General features: G+C 40.5%; 1 protein-coding gene across 5 annotated transcripts in view; it reads left to right on the forward strand.

The window, feature by feature from the left end:
* SGCD (sarcoglycan delta) overlaps positions 1–27,260 on the forward strand; it is a 1,058,523-nt gene that overhangs the window by 649,458 nt on the left and 381,805 nt on the right. The gene's annotated exons all lie outside the window — the stretch shown is intronic.

Below are 27,260 nucleotides of genomic sequence, written 5' to 3' on the forward strand. Positions count from 1 at the left end.
GGAAATCCAGAATAGAATAGTGGGTATTTGTCTTTCCTGAGTTGTAGAGATTATTTTTAATCCCTCACACCTGGGCACAGGTAGGCCTTCTTGCCTTTGCTCAGCCCATTTCTTCTCCTTGGGCTGCTTTTCTCCATTTTCTGCCTGGTACAACCCCTCCCTGATGCTCCTGCAGCTCCATTTATGTATTTATTATTTCACTGATCACTCCAGATAAAATGTTTACATGTGTCTCCCAGGCAGCGTGAACTTTGATAATAGCAGGGGTGGCATCTCTTTTCTGTGGGCCTTTGTTCATCACTCATGAGACGGGCTATGGGCACTTGACTCATGAGGATTACATAAACCAGTGTTAGTGCATCAGAAGGGCTCACTTTTAAAATCGGAATATAGCTGATTTACAATGCTGTGTTAATTTCTGCTATATAGCAACATGATTGAGTTATGCATACGTATGCTTTCTTTTTCACATTCTTTTCCATTATGGTTTATCATAACATGTTGAATCTAGTTCCCTGTGCTATACAATAGGACCTTGTTGTTTATCTATTTTACATGTCATAGTTTGTTTCTGCCAATCCCCGACTCCCAGACCATCCCACTCCTATCTCCCTCCAGGCAACCACAAGTCTGTTCTCTGTCTGTGAGTCTGTTCCTATTTCAGATAAGTCCATTTGCTTCATATTTTAGATTCCGCATATAAGCGACATTGTATGATATTTGTCTTTCTCCTTCTGATTTACCTAATGCGATAATTTCTAAGTACATTTGTGTTGCTACAAAAGGCATTTCGTTCTTTTTATGGTTGGGTAGTATTCCATTGTGTATTTTTACCACATCTTCTTTTTCTGTTCATCTTTTGATGGACATTTTGGTGGTTTTCATGTCTTGCCTATTGTGGATATGCTGCTCTGTATATGAAGGTGCATGTATCTTTTTAAATTATGTTTCTGTCTAGGAGTGGGATTTCAGGATCTTGTGGTAACTCTATTTTTAGTTTTTGAGGGACTTTCTGTAGTGGCTGCACCAACTTACATCCTTGCCCACAGTGTAAAAGGGTTCTCTTTTCTCCACACGCTTTCCAGCATATGTTATTTATAGATGTTTTAGCGATGGAGAATGGTTCACTTTTTAGTATTTGCAGTAAGCACCAGCAAATTAAGCTTCTGAATTGCAGTTTTAAGTTTCAAAGACGATACAGGTCAATTTCCAATGTACTGTAGAGGTCTAAGAAAGTATGTTCTAGAATATTGGAGCACATTAGGTTCTACTTCTGAATTAGAATCTGTAAATATTTTTTTGAACTTACTTTATATAAAAAAAAAAAACAGAGAAGTGTTTTAGGTGAGACAGAGAGGGAGGTATGATCCAAGTTGTGGTCTAGACACTGCTCATGTAAGGATGCAGTATAATGGAGAAAGTGCCTCAGAGTTTAAGGCTCTAAAATGTGTCATGAATCTGCCCTTAAGTCCAAGGGTCCATAGTTGTCATTTGTCAATATGCATGTTCTGTGATGTTTTTATTTCATATTTCAAAAACTTTAAAGTAGAAAAATTCTATATTGTAGTATAAAATAGAAGACTGAAGCTAGGGCAGTAGAATGAAGAATAAATTTTCAAAAGACGTTAAAAGATGAAAGTGACATACCTCAGCCTCACCTACTGTTTGGATATGAGTTGTTGAGGGATTGAAAGATAATTCTGGAATACTCCAGGTTCTTGATAGTGAGATGGTTGGATGGTGGGACAATAATAACAAGGTTGAATTCATTATCTTTCCACTGAAATTTAGCTGAGACTCATGTATCCCTCTCATTCCCTGTTTGGGGCTGTTTTTGTTATATTGACATAGTTTGACGTGAAGTTAATGTATGGAACCTGAAAGATTAGAGGGTGAATGTGGTGGAGAATATGAACTCAAACCTAGATAACTGTGATATTATACAAAGCTGGCTTCTCAAGTATGTTTTATCTGGCAGACTCAACAGTGAGATGTCTATGTAAATGTATATTGAGTGACAATTCACTATGAATGTTATGTGAGTTTGGGGACCAATATGATATTAAGGTAATAATCTATATAAAATAGGCTATTTCCTGTAGTTAACTAAATTGATTGCCAAAGTTGAGAGTTCTTAAAGATTTACCAAACCAAGTACTTACTGAGGTGAGAATAATGCTATTGTTAGTCATAATGGGTAATTTTGTAACAGTAATGCTTTTCAGCAAATAGAGCTGAAGTGTCAGAAAATTGGTCTTTCCCTGGATGGTAAAAACGTATTCTCTATAAATCACGGTATAATGCATATCCCTTTAGAATTATAATTCTATTCCACAAATAATAATTTACTGACAGTGAATATCTTGAAAAAGAATGAGGCGTTCACCAGTGTTACATTGGTGAGTGTGGAGTGTATGAACACAGGAAATCCAATACGATAAGAGTGAAGCAATTTCTGTGAGGATTCTGGACGATTGTCAAGAGGAAAGACTGATTATTTGGTACACCTGGAATGTTTAGTAATTTGTGATTTGAAAATGTTTACACCTTAATCAAACCCTCTGAGTAATGACAAACCAAGAGTGATGTCATCTGCAAATGTTTCTGAGGACTTGGCAGTTTATCCAATATCGGGCATCCAGAATTTTCTATGCTGTCAGATTTGCATTCTATGCTGTCCCCAAGGGTTATGCTGAAAGAGTCCTTCCATTATAACAATCTGGACAAGCATCCAACCAAGTTTTATTTGTCCCAGATGTAAATCAGAATAAAAATGAATTTTTTTCTCTGCTTTTAGCAGATTACTCTGCTGTTCATTATTAATCAAGATAGAATTACAGTCTCCTACACTTTTCCAGTGTTTCCCCTGCTTGGAGGAATGTTTAATTTCCCTTTGTTGTAAAGACCCATAGGTTCACCTCTCGTAGTTTATCACACTGCTTTACAAAGAAATTAGTATTATTTATTAAGCATGTGCTTAATATGCGCTGGTCACTGCTTGGCAGTTTAAAAAATTATCTTGTTTAATTTTCCAAACAACCCTCCAAATTGGGTATTACAATCTCCATTTTAGTAAAATAAAACCCAAGGCTCACAGAAGTTGAGTGGCTTTCTAAAGGAAACAGCTAGTAGTCAAAGAACTGGTGCTTGACTTCAAAGCCTACCCCTTTATACCACAACATACAGTCGGTTCAGTTCAGTTCAGTTCAGCCGCTCATTCATGTCCACCTCCTCTAGCTAATTGCTGCAATGACCTGGCTTTCCAACACAGCTCTGAAGCTGCTGAAGTTGTTCATTACCTTTGTTACCCGCCTTGTGTCATCAGATCACAAATTTGCTTCCCATCCAAGATATCCACTGACTTTTCCCGTGTGGAGTAGTTCCTGATAGTTATGTGTGTGCAGGCCTTAACTCAGTTCTCTTTATCCTACAGCCAATGACCTCTCCCTTCATTGCTTCTACCTTTTGTTATAGTCCCTTGTTATGTTTATATAAACATTTAATGCAAACTGAATAATGCTATCTGTGTCATAGGCTGGTGTGTAGACTCTGAGTTAGCACCTGACCTGTAGGAAGATTTTGTGTTGGAAACAGAAAATCATAGGAGAACCCCACTCAGGGCAGTAGTTAGGGGCTGTCTCAGCACAAAGATGCTCTATGTTCACATCTGAGTTCTGCTACTTTGACAAATTTTTCAACCTTTCTGTACTGCCATATATTGGGAGTAATAGCAATACCTACCTGTTTATATGATTGTTGTGAAGAGTGAATGAGGTGATAAATGTGAAGTGCTTAGAAAAGGAGCTTGTTCCAAAGTAAATGCCTTCTGTTAGTGTTTACCATTATCATCATCATTTATTGAAGGCTTATTTTGCATCAGGCTCTCTGCCATTGCAACTTATAAATATCTAACTTAATCTTTATGTGGATTGGTATTATGATACCAACTTCACAGGGGGGAGAGAAGCTCAGTAACTTGATTTGGGATCACGTAGCTAAAAAGTGGCAGAGGAGAGGTTTGAATCCAAACAGTCTTAGTCTGGAATATGGTTTATTCATCTCTGTGATGCATTGTGGGCAGTGCAGAAATCCCTAGCATGAGTGTCAAGGAATGGGACGCCTGGTGGGCTATGAACTACATCATCTTTTCCTTCTGGCGCTCAGTACAGAAACGAATGCAGTGAACTAGGTATCCTTTAGGACTGCAAGGCATCTTCTTGTTTGAACACTACAGTTTTGTCTTTTGAGCTTGGCCTTGACCATGTGAGATCTGTCTCTGTAGAGGGCTGCTGCTTCTACCAGTGTATTCCAGCAGCTCAATCCAAACAACTTGGCCTCAAAGACCTCCCAAAATACTGCAGTACTGATTGTCTACAGTGTCATTTAGCACAAGTGCTTATTAGTGGCAAAGCTTAAAATGTTTGATTTCCAGTGAGTGTGAAATCATTATTAGATGAAATAGGTACCTTGAGCCACTTCTTCAAACATCCTCATCTTGCAGCTGATTGAACCAAAGTAGATAATGAAGTTGCCTGACCCAGCTTTAGCATCTCAACCATACTGGGAACTCCTCAGGAGCAGGGGTTGTATTCTATTCATATTTATAGCCATGGACCAGTGCCTGGTATGCAGTCGGCTTTCAATGTGTGTTTGTTAATTGTCAAACACATGTGAGTGTTTTATACAGACCACATGTGAGATGATGGATGTCAAGTACCTGGTCCATGCTGGGCACACAATATGTCCTAGATAAATTATAGCTAGCTATACTAGTGTTTAACAGATCCTCTGACTTCTCTTTCTTTTTCCACTTATTAAAATTACAAAATCCAAACCATTGTATCTATGATTGAGAGAATGTCCATTTGTTTAATAAAAACTAAAGCAGAACTTACTTTGTAATGTTCCTGTATAATCTTAATAAAAATTCCTATGAGGTAGACACTACTATCATGCATATTTTACAAATGGGGACGAGGAGGTTCCAAGAAGTGCAATAACTTATCCAAGGTCACACAGTCAGTGAGCGCTGAAGCTGAAATTGGGTCACAGGAGTCTGGCTTTTGAGCCTGCACTCTTAATCAGTAGACTATGCTGCCCATTTTCCAAGTGCTATTTTTCATGAAGACAAATTGAATTTGTTCAGTGCAATGTCTAAAACATGATTTATTTACCCTAAAGTAAGATAAAGATCCACTGAGGGTCAGAGGAAGGCATTCTAATACTTGTAAATTGGACACAGTGTAAAACAGTAAAAGCCAGAGCGAATGGGCAGTGAGCTCCATAACTCAGAACACTGACACATCATCTGTTTGGAGAAGGGTTGAGGAGCCATGACCCAGTCAAAGTAACTCAAGCAGAGGGGAGTGAGGATATACTTGCAGAGGGAACAGGACAGGGGCTTTCCTGGTGCGTGGGTGGGTCTCACAGCCATGGGACCCAGAGTACTCTTAGGAATCAACGGCAGTGTTGGGGATACCCATCCTCTGATTTTACTGGACCATGTGGCCTTGATATTGCCCTGTAACATTTGCTTCTGTTGGCAGGCCAGGATCCCTCTACCTTTGTGGAGCTACCAGTTACCTCCTGTGTTTATCCCAGTTTCCTGCTTCCTGGCATCTGCAACATGTGTGTGCCTTTGACCTTTTCTCTGCAATGACTTTCCCCTTCTGCTCCCACTTCTCCCCACCCTAGTCTCCTCCTGTTACCCACTTGAAATTGCAGAGAGGGAACTGCACTGGCTCAGCAGGTCGTACACATCATGCTGTACTTGTTTATTATGCGTGGACCACATGAGATGCCCCATCAGCTGTGGCCTGGGAGGGTAGAATCATTTAGTCAGTCCTACTCATCAAGCAGCTGGGCCAGGACTTCCCTCCCATAAGGTCAGAAATTCGCTTGAAAATCACACCTATATTTAATCTTCCATACACAGTGCTCTTTTTAAGCTTTTCTCTGATTTCTCAGATTTTCTCAGAAGTCCTCCCAGATAAACCTGACAACTCTTGTTTTTGCTGTACCTGGTACCCTGCAGTGGGAAGACATGCGGTACTGCATTATTTAACTTTCCTGTTTCCCCTACAGAGACGGTAACCTTAAACTATTCACCTGTATAGTGACAGCATTCAACAACTTGCTTAGTATATGGTAGATATATAGAATGTTTGTTGAATAAATGAATGCAAAAAATTTATGAATAGCCCGTCACTTTAAATTAGTATGTAAAGATGGGTTAATAGAGCTTTATATGGCTTTTAAAAGGAAGTATTAGTTGATTTATTAAGGTAGACAGACCATAAATGAGATGAGTGCTTGAATTTGATTATGAAAAAGTATTTTTAATGCAGACACTCCCTCCTGTATATCAACTACCTGATACATTTTAATTACACAAGTCAGGAGTGTGAAATAGACAAGAAGCAGGAGAAATCATCCTAGTTCACATACAGATTTGCTCAGGAAATGGGAGAAAATGATATTACTGGCTTTAGTTGTATCTTTCACTTAACATTGTTAATGAATGTATTCTGAATAGCAATTGCTTCAGCTCTGATGCCAGTGTCACTTGAGAACTTGGAAAGGCTTTTTATATTGAGAACACTGTGTTTCCGTCTCTCAGGGCTCTGTCTCTGGAGGTTACTTTTTCATCCATTAGCTCAAATTCATCAAGCTGAAAAATGACCACAGTCTTATTTTTAAGGCGGCATGAACACTGTAATGCAGAAAAACGCAGGACAAAAATCCACTCTGTTCCATGAAAGTCCTGGGATATGGCTCTGTCATGTCCTATTTCATTTGAAACGTACTGTGTTTTATACCTTTTGCAAGAATGCAAATCCTCAAGGATGAGTTTAGTCCTTGTAATTACTGCAAAATGCTATAAAACAAGCTTGTTACAAATTTGTGCAATTTATTGGGTGCTTTTGCTACAGTTGGATTTGGTATTTCTTAAGCACATTGTGCAGCACTGTGGTTTTTCTGGTCATTAAAGATTATAATGAAGAAAATCCTGTACTTTAATAGAGTATAATTTACTAAGAAGAAAAAACATGTGAAATTTTAATAAGTTCCCCTAAGTGACAGAACTTTTAAGGGAGTGTGAAAGAAGAAATTAGTCGAAGGTGGAAGGCCCTGGAAGGCTCTTTAGGTTGAGGCTTAAAGGGTAGAGAAGGACCTTTTGAATGGTGTTGAAAGCAGAGATAGCGCTGTGACTGAAGCCTGAATGCAGGGATGTTAAATGCGGGTCACCTCAGATACTTTAGTTCTTTCTAGTGGTGAGAGGCCAGGCCTCTGGAGAGAGGAGTGGGTGGGGAAAGAGGCAAGCAGGCGCTGATGCTAGTCAAGTTCAACAGGATGCAAATTATAGATACTCTTGGGAGGTCAAACTGGGAAACTTGAGTTCCAATTATAAACAAAGCACTGTGCAACATTAACTTATTGTTTGGATAATATGTCTGACCTTTCCCACTTATTATCACCTTTATACACTCAAAATTCACTTTATTTGTGATTCTAGAATTGAGAAAAAGAATGTCAGAAAAATCTCTCTGGATTTCTGTCTTCTTCCATCACATAGAGCTGCTCACAGAAGGAATTTTTAGTTCTTTTTTGGTCATGCAGCTGTGAACTCTGAATGACTCTCAGAAATCAGAAATTGCAACCACATTATGGGGATCTCTCCACTCTTACTGAGACATTAAGCAATCATAGGAGAGAAGTTCTGAATCCCAAGAGGGATCAGTTCACCACTGTGAACTCAGAGACCAATCCTTCCACTGAAGAAAGGTTACTCAGAGCTTCCCCAGTGGCTTGGTGGTAAAGAATTCAGTTGCAATGCAGGAGATACGGATATGTGAGTTCGATCCCTAGGTCAGGAAGATCCCCTGGAGGAGGAAATGGCAACTCACTGCCATAATCTTGCCCAGAAAATCTCACGGACAGAGGAGCCTGGTGGGATGCAGTCCATGGGGTCACAAAAGAGTCGGACACAACTGAGAGAGTAGACAATAGCAACAAGAAAGAGACACAGCAGTAAATATGAAGTTTCAGGTCACTTGGACTGTTTGTGTCACTAGTTAGAATCTCTAACCTCAGAATGGCTTTGTAAATACTTTGTCTCAAATTGCATTGTCCCATATGGTATTAAAATTAAGTCACAGGAAAAATTCAGTTCCTGAGTCATGTGAGCTACATTTCACATAAGTTAATAGCTACATGGAGTGAGTAGCCACCATCCTCACCAGAAAGAAAGAAAAGAAGGAAATTGAAGCCGCTTAGTTATGTCCAACTTTTTGCAACCCCATGGACTGTATCCTGCCAGGTTCCTCTGTCCATAGGATTTTCCAGGCAAGAATACTGGAGTGGATTGCCATTCCCTTCTCCAGGGGATCTTCCCAACCCAGGGATTGAACCAAGGTCTCCCGCTCGGCAGGCAGACTACATTCTGAGCCATCAGGGAAGCGAGCCATCCTCACCAGAGCAGACAGAAAACATTTCCACTAATGCAGGAAGGTCTCTGTTACAAAACAGGTCTAAAATCTGTGGGCCTACTTTTCAGACAGCTCGGATAGCATGTGAAGTGAACGTGGAAACAGATTTTTCATTTCCTTCCATATAACAATTGGTGCCTTTCCTTTCTGTGCCCTAGACAGATTTTAAGGCCTGGCATGCTTAGTTGTGTCCAACTCTTTGCCACCCTTTGGACTGTAGCCCACTAGGCTCCTCTATCCATGGGATGTCCCAGGCAAGAATACTGGAGTGAGTTGCCATTTCCCTCTCCAGGGCATCTTATCTACCAAGGCCTGGAGTCATAGGCTTAAGGTAGGAAAGTAAACAAACTAACAAAACCCTCAATTTAACAGAAGGTAGGGAAGCAAGGCTTCCCTGGTGGGTCAGCTGGTCAAGAATTTGCTTGCAATGCAGGAGACCATTGTTCAATCCCTGGGTCAGGAAGATCCCCTGGAGAAGGAAATGGCAGAGCCCTGAGCAAAATAAATGATTGTTCTTATATTCAGCCACTAAGTTTTGGGGTGGTTTGCTGCATAACAATAAATAAGAGAATAATTATTCATTAAATAATGGAATGCATTAAGGTTAAAGATTAAAAAAAATAACAACAGTGCATTAGAAATATTTCCTGGCATTGAGCATCTTGGATTTTCCTCTAAATATAGTGGGAGCACACACAAACACATACACTTTCAGAGGAGAAAGTGACTCAGTCTCTCTCATTCTGACTGACAATATGGGAGGATCCCTTAATTAGAAATTATATGAGCTACAGTAGACCATATATATCATTGGGTCAAACTCCATATTCTACAGGTTCAGAAAGTAAGACTCAAAAGTGGTCCCGGTGACTCCCCCACTCAGTACAGCTCCTTACCCACAAAAGGTCCTATATCCCAGGCTCTCTACCTATCCAATCAGGAATACTGAAAGGAGGGGAGTAGCAGAGATTGAGTGTGAGGAAAAGGAGCAAGCTGCTATAAATGTAGTTATTTGGGGCATCTGAGGGGTAGACCTCAGTGGGAACTTCAGTCTGGCCTCTGATGTCTAGGGCTTTAGCTGAGAAGCCTCCATGACAGGTGTTGATTCTACAGTTGGGACTGTAGCCATCTGGAGGTGTGCTTATATGTGTGGGCAATTGATGCTGACTGTGAGCCAGAACCTCTGTAAGCCAGATCACCTACACATGGCCCCTCCATGTAGGCTCATGTGGGCTTCCTGTCCTCATGGTAGTTGGGTTCCAGGGTGTGTTTCCCACTTAAATGAGGTAGAAGTGCCTAATGCTATTATGACCTAGGCTCAGAAGTCAGGTAGCATCACTACTTCACTCTGTTTGTGAAGGCAGATACAAAATCCTGCCAGAATTCAAGAGGAAGGCACAGAGAATCCCCTCTACATGCGGGAGTTTGCAAGGTTCTAGAGGAACTTACAGGATGGGAAATTGTTGTGGATTGAATACACATACACACAGAAGTCGCTCAGTCATGTCTGACTCTTTACGACCCCTGGATTGTAGCCTACAAGGCTCCTCAGTCCATGGGATTTTCCAGGCATGAATACTGGGGTGGGTATCCTCTAAAACACAGGTCATCATCTTAATCCCTGGAACTTTGTGTTACCTTATTTAGTCTTATCTAGATTAAGGATCTTGAGATGATTTCTACTCGGACCCCAAACCCAGTGGCAGTCTTCTTCATAAGAGTAAGGCAGAGAAAGATTTAACACGGACAGAAGAGAAGCAGACTGCATGGCCAGAGAGGCAGGGTTTGGGGTGACGACACTGCAACAGATGCCCACAGACTGCAAGACGGAAAAGGCAAGGAAGGGATTCCTCTCTAGAGCTTCGAGGGGCAGTGGAGCCCAGCTGACACCTTGATTTCAAACTTCTGGCCTCCAGAAATATTACAGAATGAATGTCTTTTGTTTTAACCTGTCAATTTGTGATCATTTGTATGGTGGCTGTAGGAGATAGGGTTCTGGCCACCTTTGGAAAGTACAGATGGTCCCAAACTTAGGATGGTTTGAATTATGATTTTTCAACTTCATGTTGCAAGAGTTGTGTGAATAAAGTAGATCCAGTTTTAAGTTGTAATTCTTTCCCAAGCTAGAGATGGGTGGTATGGTCCTGTCTCTGGGGTGCAGCAGCTTCCAGCTCCCAGTCAGCCACACCCTCACAAGGATAAATGGCTGGTACACTGTGACCTATTCTCCTCTTCCCTTTTAGTGAAGCATCTAGTAAGTTACATGATGTATCCCATACTCTATTATAAAATAGGTCTTGGGTTAGATGATTGTACCCCACTGTAGGCTGCTGTCAATGTTCTGAGCATGTTTAAGGTTGGAGAGCCTAAGCTGTGGTGTTCAGTAGATTATGTATATTAATTGTATCTTGTATCATTTTTTTAAAGGCTTAAACCAACATATACATATATATTGGCCATGCAGTGGTGGCCATGTGGGATCCTAGTTCCCCAGCCAGGGATCGAGTCTACATTCCTTGCACTGAAAGTCAGTATCTTAACCACTGGATCACCAGGGAAGTCCCAAATGCATTTTTGACTTACCTTATTTGCAACAGATAGTGAGCTTTTCAAAATTTGACCCTATTGTAAGTCCAGGAAGAGCTGTACAGTCTGGCACACCACCACCACCAAGAACAACTGCCATTAGCTATCCCACACCACACCTTGCATTGAGCACAGTGCTAGGGGCCTGCCTGAGTTCTCTCTTTTTTCCTTGCAGTCACACTGTGAGGGGTGTGCTATTATCTCCCCTTCATCTACAAGAAAACTAAAGCTCAGAGCTTGCTTAACCTGCTTTCTTACCACCTTTTTCAGCTAGGAAGTAATAGTAATAGTTTGTATGTCTATTACATACTACATATACAAGGGCAAACTGTCTGTACATATACATATATCTGTACAAGTTTAAGTTGAACTTGAAAGTTTATGCTTTTAACTTTTTCAGAAATGTTTGCTGTCAAAAAATAGATATAACTAGTAATGTGTTTACTGGCAGAACGTTCAGTGGCACTGATGGTCACGATTGTATCTAAGCAATAAAGAGTGCACATTTTAAAATTACTTCAAAACTGGTTCAGTCATTGACTACTTCAGACAGTTTTAGCTTCAGGAATATTTTAAGGAGTCGCTAGCTACAGAACCAGTACCTGTATTATAAGAATCATGGTTTAGTTACCTTTTGGATTACTTTTCTGCCTTCACTAAGCCACATGTGAATCATCTAAATTGATAAGGAGTTGCTTTGTTAAAAACAGAGTTAAAAAATAGAAAAAATTCTCAGGAGTATAGGCTTTATATTTCGTGGTGAAACCTTCTAACTGGAATACCTGTATGGCTGAAAGTATACATACTTGCCAGCTTTTAATTATTGGTCAGCTTTATTAAGTGTAAAAACTTATTAGCATCTCATAACACTTGGTTTGCTAATAGTAGATGCTGTATTGGTACAGGATGAGTTAGTGAGTGGAACTTGGGGACAATTTAAGCCTTTTTCAGTGGAAAACAATAGAGCACTGCACCATTTCATAGCCACTTACTAAGGACCGAATGTGGTGGACTCCCAGTGTGTTGTTCCCTACACACACACACACACAGACACGCACGCATGCACACACACACACAGGTTTAAAAAATCCATAAAATTGTTACTATTACAATTTTATGTAATAGTCATCACTGTATTTCAGCAAATGTTTTCAAGTGACTACTACTTACCAAGGGACACAGTAAGAGAAACAGAGCTCCAGTCAATCCTCATAGCCACTGGTACGTTTGTAAAAGTTCTTGACTCCTTAGAACATTGGTTCATGTTTGCTGCATTACCTAAGTCTCTACCGGCATCCCATGGGGGAGACATAGCTGGGATAATGTAATTTTACCCTTTTATTTTATTTATCTATCTACTTTACAAAACTGTATTGGTTTTGCCATACACTGACATGAATCCACCATGGGTGTACACGTGTTCCCCATCCTGAACCCCCTTCTCACCTTCCTCCCCATCCCATCCCTCTGGGTCATCCCAGTGCACCAGCCCCGAGCATCCTGTATCATGCACTGAACCTGGACTGGGAATTCATTTCACATGTGATAATTTACACATTTCAATGCCATTCTCCCATATCATCCTGCCCTCGCCCTCTCTCACAGAGTCCAAAAGACTGTTCTATACATCTGTGTCTCTTTTGCTGTCTCACATACAGGGTTATCGTTACCATCTTTCTAAATTCCATATATATGCATTAGTATACTGTATTGGTGTTTTTCTTTCTGGCTTACTTCACTCTGTATAATAGACTCCAGCTTCATCCACCTCATTAGAACTGATGAAGGGGCAACTAGGGATCAGTGATCTGCTTAAGGTCTCATGCCTAATAACTACTACAATCAACCTTCCAACTTTAGAATAAATAAGAATGAACAGTGAGTTGTAAAGCTTTGCCTTTTGCAAACTCAGGCAAGTCTTGAGTCAGTGTCTGTGGAATGTTTGGTAAAAGACTCGATATATTCTCATTCCTTAGCTAGCCATTGTATCTGGGTTGGCCAGTGGCAGGGAGTTTTGATCATTAATGTGCTGTCTGTAGTTGGCCATGTTAAGTAAGCTTGTTTTCTCTCTCTGAAATTTCTCTTAATTCTAAGTTAAAGAAAAAATAGCGCTCTTCCTAAAAGCCAAAGATAGAAGGAAATGATCCTTTGGGTCACTCGGTCAGTCACTCATTGACTTAAACCAACTTTATGTCGTACATAGTTGGTTGCTGATTTGGAAGTGAATGCTTTTTGGTTCACATGAGCAAATTTTTATTTTCTTAATTGAAACCTGCCTTGCAGTTCTTGGCAAGGAGGTTTCCATGAGAGCAGAGATAATTTGCATCTTGTTCATTCACTGGTGGAGAATTTCTGATTTTTGTGATTTTCTTTGAAAAATAATTTCCAGGTCCCAATTAAGTGACTGGTTTCTATTTGAAATCTTCAACTCTGCGAATCTCTTGTCAGTCTTAGTTACCAACTGTGACAACCTAATGAATAAGTAACATTTATTCAACAAATGTTTATTGAACTCTTCCTGTGGGTGGAGCACTGTACTAGGTTCTGGAGGTAACAACAGTGAACAGAAGTAAATGGTGGCCTTCCTCAGAGAGTTTGCTGTCTAACAGGAGAGACTTGATCATATGATCAAACAAATAAATGTAGAAATGCCACCAGAATGAGTGGATGCTGCAAGAATGTAAAAAGGGGATGAAAGTGAAAGTGAAGTCACTCAGTCGTGGCCGACTCTTTGTGACCCCATGAACTGTAGCCTGCCAGGCTCCTCCATCTATGGGATTTTCCAGGCAAGAGTACTGGAGTAGGTTGCCATTTCCTTCTCCAGGAGATCTTCCCAACCCAGGGATTGAACCCAGGTCTCCCACATTGTAGGCAGACGCTTTACTAATCAAGGAGGAGAGGTTTCCAAGACAAGACAATTGTATAAATGCTAAAAATGAAATTGAAGAGTGGAGTAAGAGGTGATGGCAATCTAGTGTGTGGATCTCATGAACATCTGATACAGTGGTCTCCACTGGGAGAGGAGTTGGGCAGTGGGGAGAGGTGGGATGATGAGGCGGATGGGAGAGGACAGTGGAAGGTGACTTTGCCTTTCTGTACTATTTTCTAGTGACACTTTGCAAGGAGAATGTATTTAGGTAATACTTATGAGATTCAAAAAAGTAAAGATAATGAGCTAAAATGAAAAAGAGAAGAAAATCATAAAAAAGAAGCAAGAATGTGTCATCATATTTGCTTTCTTTAAGGACCACTTGGCTACATTGTGGTTGAATTGGGGACCTCATCTGTAAGGATAGATACAGACTGTAATTCCTCAGGCTTAATACAAATACTTTCTGTATTAGAAAAAGGGAGGTTATTTTGAACAAGTCTTTTGCTTTTTTCATTGCTACAAACAGAATCTGGCCACTCATAGGTGCATTAACTCCTGTATTTGCATATAGATTATTGTCATCAGTAGGGTGACTTGTACTGAGAGCTTATTCTATGCTGGGCATGATACTGAGCACTTCACATGGGGTATATTACTTCATCCCTAGAAGACGGGTCCTTTAACTCTCTCCCTTTTCCAAATGAGTGAACTGAGGCTTCGAAGAGTGGTCAAGTTATTTTTCACCTGGTTTCAGTAAATGACAGAGCTGGGATATGAAGGGAAACATGAGCCCCAGACTCCTAACAACTGCATCATACCCCCTTCCTTGGTACTCTCCAGGGGTAGTCTGAGAGTGGGACAGCTCAAGAGTCAGCAGCAAGGCCTCATAAAAGAGCCCTTGACACGTGTGTGTGTCAGCAGTGTATATACTGCTAATGGTCTGCAGTATACCCACTCTGATTTCAGAACCTTCTAAGTGTCCACACATTCAGATGAATACTTCTTACTCCCACCTGACAGTATGCTTGCTACACAATATATTGAGAAATTCTCTTTGGTGTTCTCTAATGGACCTTATTCCCTTCTTTCGTATTGTACAAATCACTTACTGAGCTTTAAGAGGTTCAGAGGCCTCACATCAGCAGACTTAAATGTGTAGGAGTAAATCCTTCCAGTCTAGACTGCCCTGCTTCTTTGCTCATTTTCCATCATACTGTCATTGTCCAGAGTTGCTATGAAGTCAGGCTGCCAACTGATGCTTTGGAAGGATCCTGATGTGTGAAAAATATGATGTTAGAGAAGTGGGAGTTGTGGTATACAGGTTCTTGAGAAAGCAGACCTGGGTTCAAACCTCAGCCCTGCTGCTGGTGAGCCAGGTGATTGATATTGGACAAGAAGCTTAACTTCTTTGAGCTTCACTGTACTTGTTTGTAGTAATGCAATTCAGGAGTTGTGTTAAAGATTGGAGTGAACCAGAACACAGAGTGTTGTAGATACCCAGTGAATGCTTATTATTATTATTGTCAGCTTGGACACTTAGAGAAGTGCCTTATAAAGAGGAAAAGAGGATTCAATTGCAGAAATTCAGCACAGATTCATAAGCTCACTTGTAAAGAAATGACTAATGGAGTCTTAAAAGCATATTTAGCTTGGGTGTGGCTGAAAAATCATCTATGCTACCAGAATTACAGTCACTCCAGGGCTTTTTCTGAATGCATTGTTGCTGACTGAGCTTGAAACAGAACTGTGTGAAACACAAGAATGAGAATGAGAAGCAAACTACTTAATAAACAAAATATGAATTCTGATATGTCCTCTGAAAGATATGGCACTGCATAATTGGGCATGGCTTGCTGCAGACGCACATCAGCGTGTGTCTCTGGAGAAGTGAAGTTTAGAAGAAGCCCGAAGAATGGGTTGTGACAGCCTAGAACTGAGGGGGATGCTAGGCTTAGGGAGAGGCAAGTTCAAAGCCGTAGAGGGGGAGAAGGCACGGAGTAGTCAGCCCCCTATGGAGGTATGAAGAGAAAGTCACTCTTCAGTGTTGGTTGTAGGAGGGCACAGCCTCGTAAGAGGCAGTAAAGGGAACGTACTTGCGCTTGGGCGCCTGCTCTGCCCTGTGTCTTTTATGAGAAGCTTTTACCAGCTTCTTCCTGATTTGTATGATTTGATGCTTACTTCAGGTGGTTCAAAGGTCTCACCCTTGTGGAAGTCCCATGCCTGTAGCTTGGCTATTCAATGCCAATATCCCTATCTGCCAGGAAGATTGATTGTCCAAACGTCGTATAAATATTGGTGATGGTTTGACAGCTGCTAACATCATTGGCTAGCTTCTGAGGTGGCACCATCATAGAAGACTTTTCAGTAAGGGACACATTGGAAAGGAATTTATGAATATACATTTCGTTTGGTTTATTGCAGAGTCCATAGTCCGCAAGTATTGTAAATGGGCTCCACTCTCTAATCAGGGAATTATAGCAATCTATTAATTGCCATTTCTGATTATTTGCATTTAATTAAGGGGTACTCTTGAGAAAATGAAGGACAGCATAACCTCAAACTATAGCTTTACATCTTGCATAATTGACTATAATTTCTGTCTTTAGAGCTTTCCTAAACTGTTTATTTCTCAGATGGTTCCTAAAAACTATGATTTTACCTCTTTCCTTTCAGTGGATGACCAGGGGTTTCTCATAAAAGCTTACATGGTTTAGTTTTCTCAACTAAATTAAAGCTTAATTAGCCTAAAATCCAGATCTGTAATGTGTTTATAAAACTTATACAAGCATAATTAATTTCACTTAATTGCATAAATAACTTTCCCATGCAAATAGTCATCTTTTCTTTGCTGACCTCTAAATGTCAGCTTTCAGGTTATCTGTGTTTCTGGCCATCCCTGGTAATGTGAAATCAACTTGCATAATTCTAAAAATATTACTCTTTCCTTTGATTTATGACTTTTATCATGGAAGTCAGTGATTACCTCGGCAACCCATGTTTCATGTTTTGAAAGTGTAATGAAAAAAGCGTACTAGAATAGCATTGCTTTTGTTTTGATGTAAACCCAGAAGAAAAATTAGATAAATGATTCTGATACATTCTCCTAAGCCCACTGCTTCTCAGAAAGTTACCTAGGCTTTTTTAGTTTATTTGAATGACAGTTCAAATTACATTGATCAGCGGCATGTCAAAAAGAGTAGCTGTTTTTTTTTAATCTCCTGATATTTCCAGGATTTCTCTTCCAGAGAAGAGTGATGACTTTACCATACACTGAGAGTGATTCTCTTGCTACAGAAGCTGCTCCCTTTGCAGAAGTCTTTAGAAAGCCATTTGTAATATTAAGAAATTATTCTGTAAAAACATACCTTCTCAGTTGACTGGAAATTAAACTTTCTTATAGTTTCCTCATTATTTCCTTAAAAAGTCTTGCCTATACATTGAGGATGTTGCAGTTCTTCCCTTTTCTCTCTGTTCATTTTCTATAAGGGTGTGGTTATTGCTTTTGGAGCTCTTTTAGAAGGCCCAGAAGCTTGTTTCCCAGAAGCACCAAGAAAAACTCACCATCTGTCTCACTGGCCCGAATGGTGTCACATGCCCATCTCTGGACCAGTAGTGCTGGCCAGGGAGCATGATTATCATCATTGGCTTGGACATGAATCACAAGTCCCATGCTGAGCACACAAGGCCTGTGCAGGGAGGTAAGAAAGCGGAATAAAAATGAAGGTCATCCCAAGTGAAGTGATGAGGATGGTTGGAAGGCATCACAGGTTCATCTCATGGTGCTGAATTTACTGCATTTTTCTACAATGATAAGAGCAGAAGCCCCAGGAGCCTCTTGACTTTAGAGTGACTTTTGCTTCAAGATGGTCAGTGTATGTGGATTTTGAATCTGAAAAGTGTTCTTCCTACTGTATTTCTCTAAGGTTCATTAACAACCAGTATCTTAGAGCCAATTCAAAAGGAACATGTTTTCAGTGACTATCTTCTTATTAGCTTCAGGGCTACATTTTTTAAAATGCATAATGAAATCCATGGAATATTTCAAAAGAATGTGGCACTTTGCAAAATTGGTTTTGGGGGATGTGCATGGCTTAGAGTTGGAATGAAAAGTGTATGGTGATTGCATGAGTCGAAAAACCTTTGGTCCATCTCTTGGCTGCAGCTAGCCGTAAGCAGTTGAAAAAAGAAATCGAGATTGTGCATAACTTTCAAAGGATCTGTAAAGATTCAGTATCTTAGTCTTGTACACAGACTCTAGGAAGGTCATTTTCCCCTATATGTGTGAAGACAGCCTTCCTACCTTTGTAGAAGTTTTGCTCATTTCAGAGGATAAGAAATGGGAAGTGGCTATTGTTAGTGACAGGACAGTGCTTCAAGAATAATGAGAGTCACTGTTCCTTCTCCCTAAGGATTGGTAGAGCAAAAGTATACACATACTTGGTAGCTTTTCTAAATAGCAATCAGTATCATTTTCTTTCCAGAGCCAAGTGGAGTCTCATCATTATTAAAGTCAGGGCACTTGAGGTATGGTCTGGGCTTTGTTACAAGCTCTCAGACTTTGGGTACACTACTTGTACCCTCTGGGCATTCTGGTACATGCTGATAAAATGGAGAGGCTCAAAAACACATAGAGCCAAGTTATATCTCAGGTAGTTTTTATCTTTGGAGTTGTAAACATCTGGAAGAGGGACATGGAGAAAAGGGACTCGAGGTTTTAAAAATTGTGTCTTCCTTAGCCTCTCTTAATGATGTACATAAACTCTCCAAGATAAAACAGAAAATGAGAAATTATTCCATCATCAAACTAGGAATGACAGTCAATCTCTCATCAAACTCTTAGAATAATTTTCATGAACCTTTAAGGTTTATGGAATTGCATCTTCAGTAGGCTGCAGTCCATAGGGTCGCTAACAGTCAGACATGACTGAGCGACTTCACTTTCACTTTTCACTTTCATGCACTGGAGAAGGAAATGGCAACCCACTCCAGTGTTCTTGCCTGGAGAATCCCAGGGATGGGGGAGCCTGGTGGCCTGCTGTCTATGGGGTCGCACAGAGTCGGACACGACTGAAGCGACTTAGCAGCAGCAGCAGTACAATTAAAGATACTATGTATTCAGCCATCAGAAGTACAGAATCCTCCCCTTTTAGAAGTTTCTTTCAGTTCAGTTCAGTTCAGTCACTCAGTCATGTCCGACTATTTGCGACCCCATGAACTGCAGCACGCCGGACCTCCCTGTCCATCAACAACTCCTGGAGTTCACCCAAACTCACGCCGATTGAGTCCATGATGCCATCCAACCATCTCATCCTCTGTCATCCCCTTCTCCTCCTGCCCTCAAACTTTACCAGCATCAAACTTAACCCGGGTCTTTTCAAATGAATCAGCTCTTCGCATCAGGTGGCAAAAGTATTGGAGCTTCAGCTTCAACATCAGTCCTTCCAGTGAACACACCAAGACTGATCTCCTTTAGGATGGACTGGTTGGATCTCCTTGCAGTCCAAGTGACTCTCAAGAGTCTTCTCCAGCACCGCAGTTCAAAAGCATCAATTCTTCAGTGCTCAGCTTTCTTTATAGTCCAAATCTAACATCCATACATGACTATTGGAAAAACCATAGCCTTGACTAAACGGACCTTTGTTGACAAAGTAATGTTTCTGCTTTTTAATATGCTGTCTAGGTTGGTCATAACTTTTCTTCCAAGGAGTAAGCGTCTTTTAATTTCATGGCCGCATTCACCATCTGCAGTCATTTTGGAGCCCCAAAAAATAAAGTCTGACCCCGCTTCCACTGTTTCCCCATCTATTTCTCATGAAGTGATGGGACCAGATGCCATGATCTTAGTTTTCTCAGTGTTGAGCTTTAAGCCAACTTTTTCGCTCTCCTCTTTCACTTTCATCAAGGGGCTCCTTAGTTCTTCACTTTCTGCCATAAGCGTGGTGTCATCAGCATATCTGAGGTTATTGATATTTCTCCCAGCAATCTTAATTCCAGCTTGTGCTTCCTCCAGCCCAGAGCTTCTCATGATGTACTCTGCATATAAGTTAAATAAGCAGGGTGACAATATGCAGCCTTGACATGCTCCTTTTCCTATTTGGAACCAGTCTGTTGTTCCATGTCCAGTTCTAATGGCTGCTTCCTGACCTGCATACAGGAAATATTGCCTTTTCATACTGTTCATGGGGTTCTCAAGTCAAGAATACTGAAGTGGTTTGCCATTTCCTTCTCCAGTGGACCACGTTCTGTCAGACCTCTCCACCATGACCCGTCTGTCTTGGGTGGCCCCACACGGCATGGCTTAGGTTCATTGAGTTAGACAAGGCTGTGGTCCATGTGATCAGATTGGCTAGTTGTCTGTGATTGTGGTTTCAGTCTGTCTGCCCTCTAATGCCCTCTCTTTGCCTCTACCGTCGTACCTTTGATTTCTCTTACCTTGGATGTGGGGTATCTCTTCACTGCTGCTCCAGCAAAGTGCAGCCACTGCCACTTACCTTGGATGTGGGGTATCTCCTCTCAGCCGCTGCTCCTGACCTTGGACATGGGGTATCTCCTATGCCGCCCCGCTGAAGTTTCTTGGGATGCATTGCTATTTTGCCTGAATGGCAGCAGATCATTGCATTTCAGCCTTCATTTTGAATCAGTTCCCTTTGGTATCAGTCTGTGGTTGCCATTTTCAGTCAATCTGTACTTCACTTCTCTAACCCATGGGTCCCCATGGTACCAGTACCAGTCCACGGCCTGTAAGGAAATGGGCCACACAGCAGGAGGTGAGCAGTGAACAAGTGAGTGAAACTTCATCTGCCAACCCTCATTGCTCTCCATCGATTGCATTACCACCTGAGCCATCCCCCTTTCATCCATGGAAAATTCATCTTCCACAATATCAGTCCGTGTTGCTGAAAAGGCCAGGGACTACTATTCTAACCCCGCAGGGAAAACACATACACATTTACACACACATGCACCCCACTCCAGTACTTTTGCCTGGAAAATCCCATGGATGGGGGAGCCTAGTGGGCTGCCATCTCTGGGGTCACACAGAGTCGGACACGACTGAAGCAACTTAGCAGCAGCAGCATGTACAGAAAACACAAATGCATACATATATGCACAAATACACATATGTAGACAAGCATGCATAATACACATATTTGTGCATACCCATACACATACATGGCTCAAGTGGTTAAGAATCTGCCTGCAGTGCAGGAGACACAGGTTCAAATCCTGGGTCAGGAAGCTCCCCTGGAGGATTGGAAATGGCAACCCACTCCAGAATGCTTGCCTGGAAAATCCCATGGACAGAAGAGCCTGGCAGGCTGCAGTCCATCGGGTTGCAGAAAGTCAGCCATGACTGAACACACATGCACTTGTACGTGCATGCACCTGCATGTACACACACACACAGGCATGCAATTATATATATACACACACATTTATGCATAAAGCTAGATACAAACTAGCGAGAGGCCACAGTCCCCAGAAACAACTGCCAGAAATAGGAAAAAGCCAAGGCATCATGTGTTTTGGGAGATGCAGTTCCCATGTAGAAATCTCTTTAAGCAAGAGAAAGCACAAGGATTCGTGAGGGACCAAGCAAACTGGAAGGTGTCCTTCCTGACTTCCGTCTGTTCAGAGTGTGAGAGATGAGAGCCTTGCTGATACCCAAACAGAGTTCAAGCTGCGGATGTGAGAGGGGCGTTCAGTCAGTGTCCAGGGGGACAGAGGGTACACCCAGGAGCAGCATCGCACCCGCATAGGTCCTTCCCCTTTGAGTAGATGAGGCAGTGTGGAGCCCATGTGGGTGGCAACCACATGATAAGGAGCAGGAACATCATCTTGAAGACACGAGGCAAAGCATCCTGCTGCGAATGATGTATTTACAAATCACAAAAAGGTTGAGAAAACTGAGGGGCAGGTAGTGGTGAAATGGGGAAAGGTCATTGTGATTTCTCAGTGGCAGAAGAATGGAAATGTGTAAGGACAGGTCAGAAGAGACAAAAAGGTCATAGAATCCAGGGAAATGACATAAGGGACATTGTAAGAGAACCAAAAGCCAATAATGAAGTTAAAACCCACTACAGACTCAGCAAAGGATTCATACTGAGAAAAAGCCAAGTGAAGAATAAAAAGGAAGTGCTTTCCTAGAACAAATAAGGGAAAAAGTGACAAATCCTAAGAAAATAAAGATGATTGCAGAGTGAATAGAGAATGAGTTACACAATTTTTTTTTTCCAAAATCTGTAGAAATTCCCAAGGAACAGATGGTAACAAAGACTAACATATCAAAGACATAATCTAGGAATGTTTTTCTGAGCTAGTCATTATTAAAGCTTTCATTGAGAGCCAGATAAAGTAATAGACAACTGCATCTAAGTCCATCCTGGCAAAACAGGTTTTTCCAGTGTAAAAACAGAAAAAATTTACAGAAAAACAGAACTTGTACTAATCAAAGTATTCTCTTGTAAAGTAAAGCAGAAAACAATGGAATATCTACATATTTTCAAAGGGAAATATGAATCCCAAGAATGTATAGTCAGATGAGTTGTTTATCTTAGAGAACCTGAGGTGCTTTCTGACTAGTTCAAGCCTCACAAAACATACTTTCTATCTTCTCTGTTTGATCTAGTCAACTAAAACTAAATACAAATGAAAAAACCCCAAAGGAGAGACTTGTGATATAAAATAACTGTTGAGTAAGCCCTAAAACCAGTTACAGGTAAAATATTTCTAATTTTTTTTCTGGAAATTATAAAATACAATTATAAGCAAAAAATGTAAAGTATTTTTAAAAATCCCTAAAATCATGTATCCAAGATCCATATATATCCTTGTGGATCCACAAGGACCCACAAGCAGTAAATAGGGCATGCAGAAATGGGGGCAGGAAGATGTAAATTTTGGCAAAATTCTGTATATTAGATAGGCACAATTACAAAAGAAAAAAAAAAAACTATTGCTGTCTTCAGACTTCACTTTGACAGTCAGTGAAATGTGAAACTTAATGTTAAAAACAAACTTAAGGGCACATTTTTTTCTAAACCTGCTGGCAAGCGAGGAAGAAATTGTAATTCAAAAATCACTGACAGAAAGCACTAAACAGACAAGCATGAAGGGTGTTCAGATGAATTTTAAAGACTCAGTCTAATTAAATGCTAGTTCTAACATGGAAACAATCATGTAGCTTCATGGCATTTGTGAATATGCAGAACACCATTTAATCTTAGATCTCTGATGAGGGAGGGTCATTTGGACACTCCACACTGCTCCCTCATACGTTGTGGACAATTCCCGCCCTGGATTTGCTGTGCAGCAGCCTTGGTCACTGGTTCTAAGCACAACCAGGCAGGAAGTTAGAGGCAGGCTCGGCCGTGATGGAGCCACCCTGGAGACAGTGTCTGGTGTGTTCCACTCTGCTATGGTTGCTATTGTAAACTAAACAGTTTCTCATGGTGCCACTTGGACTTGGTGACTCAGCATGAGTGTTGTGCCAGGGATAAATAGCATGTCTTTTCTGAGCAAAGTTTGACCTTCAGAAAGGCCGTGGAATCTGTACCCTTATATAGAAACCATTGTTCTTAGTTCTTTGGGACTTGAAATACTCTTTTTTTTTAAATTTTTTAATTTTTTAATTTTTTAGTAAGAAGCTTCTCAAGAAACACTAAGACTCACCTTTACTGACCCAAAACTGGGATTTCCCTTCAATGGCTTCCACATGAATAGTCTGTACTATATTCTTTACGTAATTATATTTATGATTTTTTGTTTTATTTTCCAATATGAAATGTCTGTTCCAGGGAAAACCTCTCTCCTTAAAAGCATTAGGATAGGCTTCTTTGCTGCTCACAGTAATTTTCTCCTTCTTTTGAGACCTCTGGAGCACCATTTCTTAAAAGGTAGTAACATTTCATCTATCTAAGGCAGTGGGGTGGACCAGATCATTCCCTGGGACATCTTTTAACTCTCAGGCCTGTGTGGGGGGTATGGCTGTGGGTATGAGAGAGGGTTTAGGCCTAAGAAAAGAGAGTATTACCCACTTCATGACAAAGGCTATAAACTGAGATCTCTTTAACCCCACCCCCCAGGGCTTAGAACTGTGAGCCTAGTTGATGTTCCCTAGAGGTTTGGATTTGTGATATTTCATTTCCTCATGCCACCTAAGGGTACAGGAGTAAATCAAAGATGAAAGTGAGGGGTTTCCTGGTGGCTCAGTGCTGAAAAATCCACATGCCAATGCGGAGACACGGGTTTGATGCCTGATCCAGGAGGATCCCACGTGATGCAGAGCAACAAAGCATATGTACCATAACTAAAAATAAAAATAAAATTTTAAAAAGATGAAACTGAGGACTTTGGATTAGGAGTCAAGAAATCCCATTGGCAGATCTGTATCTAATGTGGCCTAAGACAGTCCTCTTAGATTCCTCTGGGTTAAATTTCCATTCGTGAAATGAAGGGTTTGAGTTAAATCAGGATTTACAGGCTGGTAGTTGACCAAACTGGCTATCAGAATGTATTATTGGGCCTTCAGAGCATCACAAGTTGTTGCTGTTGTGGGAAGCCTTTGGAAGAGGTTTGTGTGCTCTGCTTCCCCCCCAACCCTCACCACCCCTATCCATACCACTCTTCTCTGTTTGCATTATGAACCTTTATATTTGAAGGTCATCTGAAAAAAAAAATGTTTCTAACATTAGCTTTTTTGTTGTACAATCTCTGAATAGTCAATGTGCAAAGGTATTTTTAATAGACTTTGATGGTTAAAAACTATAACCAGTACAGTATTGTAAAGTAAAAAAATAAAATTTAAATTAAAAAAATAAAATAAAAATTAAAACTATTTGACTAACTAGAACAGATTGATGTGGGGAAAAAAAGGTCAACCTAGGAAGACACACCAGATAAATTCCAAATGAGTTTTGAAATGGAAATAGTAAAGTGGAATCCATCTACTTGTTTTCAGGTACCTTCTCTTCATAGTCATTAGTTTGGCCTGAACAACACCAAAATGGTCCTAATGGCCCCAGTCACAGGAGCTATTACAGGTTGTCTAGCTTGGTTAAATTCTTTTCTGCTTTAAATTGTTAATGATTCAACATTTCATGGTTTGAGTCAGGTGCTCTCAGAGGGCGCCTTCCTTAAAGGTCAGTCACACTCCAGAAACCTGCCTCCAAGATTAAGATTGCAGATTCTGCTCAGTGACCTTGGGAGAATAATGATTCATTACAAACAGGACTCAGGAAGTACCACTCTATGGCAGGAGACCCCTTGTTGGCAATGTCAGGAAAAGCAAAGAGGCTGGTGAGACACAGGATTGCTGGGAGAGGCAAGGACAATGAGATTGAGGATGACTCTCCAACAGAGGGATGTGCATTGCTAATGAAGAATGTGGAACATGCCTTGTGTGCTAGACAGAGTTAAGAGGTACCTTGCAAGAAGCCTAAGAAGTAATTATGCTTCTTAGTGTTACACTATTATAACAAGGTAATGAATGAGCAAACTGAGGCTTGGAGAGGTGAAGTAACCTGTCTGTCTAAGAGTGCTTTCAGAGTTTGCATAATATTTCATGAAGAGCATATAACTATTCTCTGCATACTGGTGTCTGATGAATGAAGTATGCATTTTAATTCATTTATTATGATGTTATGACATCTGAAAGTAAGTTTCCAGTAAATGTTGATATGAGAACCTGTTTGTCACCTGCCTGGGATTGTCAATAAAAAATCCACATACACATTCCAAGGCTGAAACATACACATACCAAAAGGGAGTACAGGTGGATGCACGATGCTTTTTTTTTTTTTGGACTTCTTAAATAGAGATCATTTTATGACATTAGCAGAAACCAACTAAAGTAGATGGGTAAAGTTTTGTGAACCGACCAAACAAGAGTGATGAGAAATAAGAGTATTAATGTAATCAGCAGACCAGTATACGTTTAATAATAATTTGACTCTCTTTCCTAAGATTCAGTGGGAGGCTGATAGAGGATTCATTGTATTTTTTTCCTCCAACTTGGAAACAGCAAGTGGAAGGGAAAAAAAAAGATTTTTTTAATGAAATGTGGCTACCAGCTTAGATCTCTATTTTTAACCTATTCTAGTCCCTGAGTGTGTTTTTCCCTTATTTAGGAAATCTACAATGACAAATATGTTCAATTCATTTTCTTACCTTTCTGCTAAATACAGAGAATAGTGCCTATATTTCCATGACTAAAGATTATTTTAAGTAGGATTGAGAATAGTTCCGGACATGGAACAATAGACTGGTTCCAAATCAGGAAAGGAATACATCAAGGCTATATATTGTCACCCTGCTTATTTAATTTACATTCAGAGTACATCATGTGAAATGCCAGGCTGGATGAAGCACAAGCTGGAATCAAGATTGCTGGGAGAAATATTAATAACCACAGATATTCAGATGACACCACCCTTATGGCAGAAAGTGAAGAACTAAAGAGCCTTTTGATGAAAGTGAAAGAGGAGAGTGAAAAAGTTGGCTTAAAACTCAACATTCGGAAAACTAAGATCATGGTATCCGGTCCCATCACTTCGTGGGAAATAGATGGGAAAACAATGGAAACAGTGAGAGACTTTATTTGGGGGGGCTCCAAAATCACTGCAGATGGTGATTGCAGCCATGACATTAAAAGACCCTTGCTCCTTGGAAGAAAAGCTATGAACCTAGATAGTATATTGAAAAGCAGAGACATTACTTTAGTGACAAAGGTCCATCTAGTCAAAGCTATGGTTTTTCCAGTAGTCATGTACGGATATGAGAATTGGACTATAAAGAAAGCTGAGCAATGAAAATTTGCTGCTTTTGAATTGTAATGTTGGAGAAGACTCTTGAGAGTCACCTTGAACTGAAAGAAGATCCAACCAGTCAATCCTAAAGGAAATCCGTCCTGAATATTCATTGGAAGGACGGATGCTGAAGCTCCAATACTTTGGTCACCTAATGCGAAGAACTGACTCACTTGAAAAGACCCTGATGCTGGGAAAGATTGAAGGCCAGAGGAGAAGGGGACAACAGAGAATGAGATGGTTGGATGGTATCGCTGACATGATGAACATGAGTTTGAATAAGCTCTGGGAATTGGTGATGGACACGGAAGCCTGGCATGCTATATAGTCCATGGGGTCGCAGAGTCGAGCACAACTGAGTGACTGAACTCACTGGAGATCAGTTCAAACAGATGGTCCTCTGGTGTTTGGTTTTTATAAAACTAGGTATATATATATATATATATATATATTTTTTTTTTTAACTTAAAATTTTTTAGGATTTTTTTTTTCAGTGTAAATTGACTA

The sequence above is a fragment of the Ovis aries genome, chromosome 5 (assembly GCF_016772045.2).
Source record: "Ovis aries strain OAR_USU_Benz2616 breed Rambouillet chromosome 5, ARS-UI_Ramb_v3.0, whole genome shotgun sequence".
NCBI classification, from domain to species: domain Eukaryota; kingdom Metazoa; phylum Chordata; class Mammalia; order Artiodactyla; family Bovidae; genus Ovis; species Ovis aries.